Here is a 9,508-nt window from a genome sequence, read left to right on the forward strand (position 1 = left end):
ATAAGAAAATTCTCACATTTGTCGTCAAAAAAAACTCACAAATAATATCACCATATTTATGAAAGGTTATGCGCCAATAAAGTCGCAACTTTTCATATGTGCGAACAAATTGACTCATGACCATTCGCAAGTCTTAAATATATGCGAATAAGTTGTCTGGAAATGCCTAATTCTTGTATTCATCTCTATTGGCATTTTAAAATGCCCATATATTCGCAGTTCTCCTATTTATGAAGTGTGGTGCATGCAATATTCACTGTTTTTAATCTCGCCAATTTGTAGGTTGCGAGGAGTGAAAAATAAATAGCGATGTTGTTTGGAGGAAAAATGGAAATATATGTCTTTCTTGCTGTATCTAGGGTTAGAAATTGCCCATAAGGCGCAGAACCTGAATAATAATAATAATAATAATAATAATAATAATAATAATAATAATAAATAATAATAATGAAACAAGAAAGTATACACATTTATAAAAAAGTAAAATAATTTAAAGGATTACTTTGTTATAATTTTTAAGCTAAACAACTAACATATTAAAGTTAATAAACATTAATTAAAACCTACTGACCTATATTTTCTCCAAAACGAAGTTTTATAACGTTCTAAAAGTTATATCTTTTATTCGCCAATGATGTCACGTTACCCTGCCCACTATTTTCAGCACTGCATGTTCAAAATACTTAAACCAATAACTTTGTGTTTAAAGCGCCATTTTGAAACCTAGGTATTGTAAACGGATTGGTACAGAGCAAAGGATACCCACGGAATGGGTTTGGAAAACAATTAAATTTGCAGACAAGATTTCTGATATACGGTAGAGATATGTTAAAGGATTACTTTCTGTTATAATTTTTAAGCCAAACAACTAACATATTAAAGTTAATAAACATCAATTAAAACTTACTGACCTATATTTTCTCCAAAACGAAGTTTCATAACGTTATAAAAGTTATATATTTTATTCCCCGATGATGTCACGTTATCCTGCCCACTATTTTCAGCACTGTGTGTTCAAAATACTTAAACCAATGAAATTGTGTTTAAAGCGCCATTTTGAAACCTAGGTATTGTAAACGGATTGGTACAGAGCAAAGGATACCCAAGGAGTGGGTTTGGAAAACAATTACATTTGCAGACAAGATTTCTGATATACGGTAGAGATATGTTAATGAAATGCTATTGATAAAAAGGGTATTTGGGGTAGTTAGTTAGTTAGTAACAGGCATAGAAAATATTTACTTACAGTGGCCCTTTAATGAAATGCTATTGATAAAAAGCGTATTTGGGGTAGTTAGTTAGTTAGTAACAGGCATAGAAAATATTTACTTACAGTGGCCCTTTAATTGCAATTGAAATAAGTGTATTAAAAAGAACGAAGATAAGCTCCAAAAAACGGGGAACCTTCCTCAATGAAAGAGAGCCAAAGAAGGGGCAAAATAAAAATAACTTTATTATATAAGAAATAACATTCTTACAAACAATCACTTGGTTAAAACAATAAACCATTTACTGGTGTCTAAAATTAAGATTGATAAAGTGAAAATGAAATTTTCGCAAGAAAACTAGGGTCAGCCATTCGCTTGACAACGCAAAAAAAGTTTTGCCCCAAAAATGTCTCTAGAATTTTAAAAAACACTGGCGACATTTTTGACTTCACACATTGCGAACTATTGCGGAATTGCGACTTTTTAGGGGCTTGATAAATTTTGCCCCTAAAATAGACATGGTTCACATATTCCTGCAATATTTATAAATATGCAAATAGCTTCCTAAAGCAACGTTTGGATTTAAACATAAAAAATGAATGTGTCTCCACAACTTAAAAATGCATTTCAAAGCACAACTAAAAAGTGAACAAGCATTAGCATGATCTGAAAGCTACTGAGTTTACAATATCCCATGCTGCATGTTTAATCTTGATCCATCTGAACTTCTCTTTGGTGTAAAACCTTATTTACTGTCCAGAGTAATAACTAGTTCTAGATTTCAAAAACAGTTAACACCTTAACTATTAAAGAGAGCACGACACATTTACTACCAGAGGAGTGTGAAAGCAATGTTAGGAACAATACACTGGCTGTGTACAAGTTTAAAAAAGATGAAGCTAAATAAGATACAGCACTTTATTTAGGCAAGCACTTGCCTAATTACACTACACATTTAACCAAAAAAAGTGTTAGAAAACAATGTGGCTAAATAAACAATGTTTTAGATCATTCTTCCTTACAGCTATATTCAGGGTGCTACATATTGTGTAGAAGTGAAATAATACTGTAAAGCAGAAGCTGTCACCTCTATAGTCTTTAAAGAGCTGTCCTCAATGCCTCCTAAACAGGCCAGATTTTCAGGATTACGGTGGCATGAGAGCAGGTAAAATAACCATGTTTCCTAATCAGCTTTTTATTTTACCTGCGCTCCAGTTCAGATATCATCAAAACCTGGCCTGTTAGGGAGGTCTGAGGACAGCTTTGAAAACCAATGCTTTAAAGGAATTTTAGGATCTCAATCTGACCATAGACTGTTTTATTAACCTCTTCACTAGAAGGCATTGTTCTGAAAAATCAGAGTGCTCAAAAACATTGTACAGGTCCATAGATTAAAATAATAAACACCATTGAGATGTGCATGGAACCAGGTGTTCAACCATGCATGTGTACTTGGCACATGCACTAGCGGGTGCATATACATCACCCATGGGGTGCAAACAGTCCTATGAGGGGCTTCGGTCTATACAAATGACCTTTTTTAATTTAGTGACAAGTTATTTTGCTCTGTGTTACTGTGAGTTCAGAGCCCCTCAGAATGCCCTATAAGATATATTGTATCCCTCTCTAGCAGTCACCTTGCACCAGAGATCCTGGTTTGACAGACAGCGGCCGTCAAGAGCTATAGTTGCACCTCACTAGAACCCCTTGGTTACAATGCTTTACCTTCTCTGGCAGCCAAGGGGTTAAAGTGCTAACTTCACCTCACAAATGTGACAAACGTGAGGCAGCTGTAACAACAACACAACAGCTTCCATTTTCTCGCTGGAACCTGTTTCCCCGCACACAACAAGAGGCTGTTTACACAAGATGACAGCGCCAGACCGGGCAGACATGGCCGCTCAGTGACAGGCGTCACAACCCTGTCAGGGACAACCCGGGAGCCCAACTAGCGACAAAAGCAGGCTCGGGCCACGCGGCGGAACTCAGCTTCACGGGGAAAAAAATATGCGGCGAACTGCGCAGCTGAGAACGCCTGAGCGGCTTGGGCCCAGGCACCGCGGCCTTGGGCGGCCTCAGCATCCTGACTCACCTTAACAAGCGTTGCGCACTTACCGAGGACGGGCGACAAGCGGAGAGCTGCTGGGGGTGAGCGACAACCGCCTCACAGCATTCAGGCGGTGACGGGGATCTTCTCACGGCACCGACACTTCATTCCTTGGTCCCCCCACCCCCCAAGACCTTGATGAGGAGAAAAAAAATACACAGGGAAAATATATATAAATGACCAAGGGGTTAAAAATAAAATAATATCCCGAGAGGGCGGAAAAAATAATGAATGAGGTCACACAATTAAAGCGGGGGAGTCGGAGTCAGTCAGCGAGGGATCGAGCTCGCGACACCCCCCTGCGCCTCTCGCCTAGCTCTCTGGGAACGCGCGTGACGACGAGGCCGCGCAGCTTCAAGACTAACTGGGAAGAGGCACGCTCCCGGAGCTTCCTTGCGTCACCGTCACAGCCAGCTCCTCCTCACGCATACCCTGCAGAGGTCCCGGATGTAGCAAGGGCGCCTGGAATTACCTCACCCTCAGCTCAACTGCAAATGGTGTCTTGGCCTTGTGCTAAATGTCTTTATTATATTTACTGTCATGTATATACCAACCCGAACTTATATCAATACTTATAACACATTTACACTCGTATACTAATATGTATTTATAATAATAACACAATAAAATATGCAATTGTATATGTATACTTGTATATTTACCTCAGCTGCAAACGGTGCCTAGGCCTTTTGCCCAACACTACTTTTGTTCTGGCTGCATGTATAACCAAAAGTGAGCCCAGCAATGCCAACTCAGTCTTGTAAAAAATACACTCACTTTGCTGCACTTGGTAGAGGCATAAAAGACAAAAAAAAAAGTCCACAGCACCAAATGTTGCTTTCATAGTAAAACCATTATAGTGCTATGTTTTATTATATAGCTTTAATAAAAGAATATGAAAGCAACAATTGGTCTGCAGACTTTTGATCTTTTATATTGCATGGCATTATGTGCTTATACAGTGCATAGTGAAAAGCTATACCCTTACTATACAAATACAGCTGTATAGACTACAGATAATTATACAATTAGGTATAATAATACAGATGTACAATGGATTATAGCTAACTAGATTTTACCCAATAAAATATGCTATTGGAAATATTTTCTGTTATGTTTACTTCAGCCGCAAATGGTGTCTGGGTAAGGTCGTTGGCTGTGCTCCATAAAAATACCGGACAACCTATAAGTCATTGGGCAAATGTGGTAGTTGGTAGGTCACACAATATCCCACCAAAAGTTCAATCTTAGGTCCCACGCTTGAATCAACTGTATTTTTATACAACTGAGCAGTCATTTTATCCCCTTGGTTGTCAGTAACACATACACAATAGTGATTTGAACCCCTTGACTGCCATGAGTACATACACACAGCAATGGTTCCCCCCCCCCCCCAGCTGCTTTTAACATATATAATAGAAAATGCTCATTGCTACTTTTTGGGCAATATTTGTGATGTATAGAGGCATAGGAGGCCCTTTAAATTTAGCTGGCACTTATGGTACTTTAAAAATACATGGACATTTAAGTGTCTAGTATTTTTCTACATATTGTACTGGAGAGCCTGATAAAATACTGGACTGTCCCATTGAATACTGGACACCTTGCAACCCTATGTCTGGGTCCTCATCACTATTGCTGTTACTGTAGACAATATATGTGTTCAATGCATTGTTGTGTATATACTAACCCATGTATTTATAGCTAGTATAAAATCCAGATCCTAGTGTGTTACAGTTTCACAAGAATACATTTGGCTCTGAAAATAGCCGAACAGCATTTGGAGGTATCTGAAACCACACAAGTGAATTTGGATGAATGCAAAAACAAAATAATAATGATTTTGCTGTATTCTTTGCATTCAGTAGAAAACACAAAATTACGTAAATAATTTTAATAGTTCCTTCATGTGGTTATAACTGTTACTCTAAAGACGGGAAATGATTTAAAAGTTCAAAATGTAGACTATATAGGCGCCCGCAAAGGTTTAAATAGTTAAAATCTACAATATTCAATAACCTTGACCACTCATGAACCCCCGTCATGAACTTTGTGTGCTGCTGGCTTGTAGCACTAGCTACTATTTTAACTTTAAAGGGACTCTTAAGTCAAAGTTAAACGTTCATGATTCAGATAGAGCAGCAATTTTATACAACTTTCTAATTTACTTCCATTAACCTTTTAACGCCGTTATGCCGTTCTATTCCGTCATATTTACACTGGGCTTTAAAGCCGTTATGACGGAATAGAACGTCATAACAAACGGCTGTCCTGAAGCCTTCTGTGCTTCAAGGACTTGATCGCGGTCTGGAGGGCGTTCCTAGGGTTGTAGGGACGCCCCCCAGATGCGATCCAATAATTGAAATCTCGCGTAGTTTCAATTTGTCTACATCGGAACAGGTGTTCCGATGTAGACACTTTAACCCTGTCATGAAAGGGTTAACAACATGTGCACATTTTGTTTATATTTACACTTTTTGAGTCACCAACTCCTACTGAGCATGTGCAACAGTTCACAGAATATTTGTATATGCATTTGTGATTGGCTGCAGGCTGTCACATGATGCAGGAGAAGTGGAAATAGGACATAACTGAAAATAGTAAAAAAAAAATCTACTTCTCATTTAATGTTCAGACCAAGTGCAATTGCATTGTCTTTTCATCACACATTTGTTGATTATGCAATTCTACTGTATTTACTGTTCCTTTAAGTGTTGTTTTCTGGGGGGGGGGGTTAAGATTAAATAGACTAAAAACACCTTGAGATTTTCATATACATTTGTTTAGTTCTGGATAATAAAACATGTTTATTTATTTTGCTCCCTTTTCATGTCATTTAGTTCTGAAAATTGAACAGTTTGTAATTCTCAGAACCTGAAATGCACACTGCTGTCTTCGTAAGGCTAAATCTGCTGCATATCTGTTCCTAATTTGTTTTATCAGACAAGTGCAAAACAATGTATTTTATGACTGTGGCGTGCCTAGTTTTCTGTGGACTGAAGTCTAGATTGACTCCTCCAAATAAGGAAAAACAGTGGATGGAGTATGGTTACTGAAAAATAATTGCGGTAAAATGGACCTTAATTTGTTTTAAAAATGTTCAGACTTGGCTGACGTTATTCTATAACAACACAACAGTAATGTTTTGTAATTACAAGGTTCCCCATAGGAAATAATACATTTCCATAAACAGCTACTGTTGTCAAAATTTGGCCAAATCGAATGACTCTCCTGTATGAGAAAATCCTTACGGTACATGAAACCCAAAAATATGTCTTTCATGATTTAGGTTTTAAACAACTTTCCGATTTACTTCTATTATCAAATTTGTTTCATTCTCTTGGTATCCTTTGTTGAAGGAGCATCAATGCACTACTGGTTTCTAACTGAACAAATAGGTGAGCCAATGACAATCGGTATATATATGCAGCCACCAATCAGCAGATAGAACCTATGTCCTTTGCTGCTCCTGATCTTTCCTAGATAAACCCTTCAGCAAAGGATAAAAAGAGAATGAAGCAATTTAAATAATAAAAGTAAATTGGAAAGTTTTTTTTAATTGTTTTCTCTGTCTAAATCCTGAAATAAAAATTTGGGGTTTTATGTTCTTTTAATGAAAAAAGAAAAAAAGTTTTCACGATGAACAGTTTGTCGGAAATGTTATTTTGTCTGCACGCGTCTCATAATAACACATAGATTTACCGTCTGTTAAACAAATATAGTTGTTATAATAAATAGCACACAATTATTGCCAAGTGAATACATGTTTTATTAATAAAATGTAACATTGCTTTGTAATGTTTAAAATAAAAATGCTGAATTAGAACTAACAGCAAAGCGAAGATGTTAATTAAATATTATTTTTGTCAATTTAATAACTATCATAATAATTACTTTAGTGAACTGTTGGTAAACACAACATGAATTTGTATTTTTACAATAATTTAAGTGAATCCTTGTGTAAATAATCATTAATTATAATGATATTAAATGCCAAAAAATGTTAACACCAGTGGAAGAGTTTAAAGGGACACAAACAGTTTGTATATTGATATTGTTTTTACTGATATGACATTCTGTGCAGAGATTTAAAGGCAGGGACAGTAAACACATTGTAATTACAAGACATTTCTTTTGCTAAAGAATAACATATCAGTCAAGTTTTAGGGGTTGATTTATGAAGCAGCGGATGCTGCTTCCGACCCACTCCGCTTCAGTTCCGCATGAAGCAGAAATTAAAAAGCAGCTGTCCTAAGACAGAGGTGGCGGACAGCAATCAGCCTGATCGGGCTGTTAATCCCCCCGGTCAGACGAGACCAGGGAGATTGAAATTCACCACCTTAGAGGTGGCAAAAGGTTAGGAAAGCAGCAGTCACCAGAATGTAAGAACTTGCAGTCTTAGGGGCTTGAAAGGCTTGCAAAGCCTTTGATAAATCGACCCCTTAATGTTTTAAAAACAAAGTAACATTTGTTTTTTCTGCAGTTATTTTTCTATAGCCAAACTTCACCCACCATTTGCCTTATTTGGAGGAGCCAATCTGGGCTTTAGTCAGCAGACAACAAGGCTAGTCACGATCATAAAGTTAGTATAACGGGAATTGTTTTGCTATTAATATTTGATAAATCTAATTAGGGATATGTATGTAGCAGAGTTAGTCTTGAGAAGTCAGCAGGTGCAATTCAAGTTCTGAGTATTAGAAACCGCTCAATTTTCAAAGCTAAATTACATGAATAGAATACTTTTTTTATTAGCTTTTCACAACAGAATACTGCTAGTTCATGTGGGCCATATACATATCATTGTGTTCACGCCCAGGGAGTCATTTAAGAGTTAGCACAACACAGCACTAATTGGCTAAAATGCAAGTCAATAGATAATAAATAAACAAGTCATATGATCAGGGGGATGTCAGATGATTCTTAGATACAAGGTAATCACAGAGTTAAAACTATATTAATATAACTGTTGGTTGTGCAAAACTGGGGAATAGGTATTAAAGGGATTATCTAACTTTTAAAACAACAACAATTCTATTGTAGACCGTCCCTTTAATACAGTCCTATGGGTTTCAATACCATTTGTATGCTGATGATATACCCAAATCTAGATCTCTGCACCAGACCTATCCCCTTCCTTACTAACTCGTGTTACTGTCTTTCTAATACTCTCTCAAAAACTGAGCTCCTTGTTTCCCCCCTTCTTCCAAAATCCCTACCCCCCAACTTTCTCTTAACTGTTGATAATAACATCATTACCCCAACCCAGCATGCCCGATGTATTGGGGTTACACTTGACTCAGATCTCTTTTTCACTCCCGCATCCAGTCTTTGGCCAATTCTTGCCGCCTCCACCTTAAAAACATCTCCAAAATTCGCCACTTCCTCACACAAGACACAACTAACACTTGAATCCACTCTCTAATCATTTCCCGCCTTGACTATTGCAATTCCATCCTCTCTGGCCTCCCTAGCTGCCACCTATCTCCCTTACAATCCATAATAAATGCCACTGCCAGGCTGATCTTCCTTACACGTTCGCTCTGCTCATGACATCCTTCTTTCCTCCTCTATTGTTACCTCCTCACATTCCCGTCTATGAGACTTCTCCAGACTGGTCCCTATTTTGTGGAACTCTCTGCCTTCGCTCTACACCACTCTCCCCTAGTTTTCAAACTTTCAAGCGCTCCTTAAAGACTCTACTGTTTAGGGATGCATACAATATACACTAACATTTTGCCATCTTAGTTCCTCTCCTTCTTTTAGTTATCCCCTTGAACCCCCTTAGCATGTGAGCCTACGAGCCTAGCTGCTTTGTAGATCACTTTCATGAGAGATGATTTACAACAGTAGCAGGGCCCTCTATCCCTTTGTCTCCAATAACTGTCACCTTGCATATTAGATCCATGTCTTTAGCGCTGCGCTGTTGGCGCTCTACAAATAAATAATAATAATATACTGTATATCTGATGGTATTTTGGTACAATATATACCTATATATATGATTATATATATGTATAGATATGTACAGATATATATAGCAATATCTCTTTAAAAATACATAGAACATATTCTGCTATGTGCAGAACTTTGGATTGTGAAATATTTACAGTAAATAAACAGTATGACACTTTATTAAATATGAATATTGCATAAATATGTTTTACATGTTTTCATCTACTTAACTGCAAAGTGC

At 37.3% G+C, this 9,508-nt stretch overlaps 1 protein-coding gene across 1 annotated transcript in view; it reads right to left on the reverse strand.

Moving 5' to 3' along the window:
• The window catches only part of PPM1A (protein phosphatase, Mg2+/Mn2+ dependent 1A), a 285,564-nt gene extending 281,915 nt beyond the window's left edge, over positions 1–3,649 (reverse strand). Inside the window, exon 1 of the mRNA XM_053697300.1 lies at positions 3,324–3,649. The gene's annotated coding sequence lies outside the window, so the exon portion shown is untranslated. The remainder of the gene's footprint in view (positions 1–3,323) is intronic.
• Between the last annotated feature and the right edge of the window lie 5,859 nt (positions 3,650–9,508).

This window comes from Bombina bombina, chromosome 1 (genome assembly GCF_027579735.1).
Source record: "Bombina bombina isolate aBomBom1 chromosome 1, aBomBom1.pri, whole genome shotgun sequence".
Taxonomy (NCBI): Eukaryota; Metazoa; Chordata; class Amphibia; order Anura; family Bombinatoridae; genus Bombina; species Bombina bombina.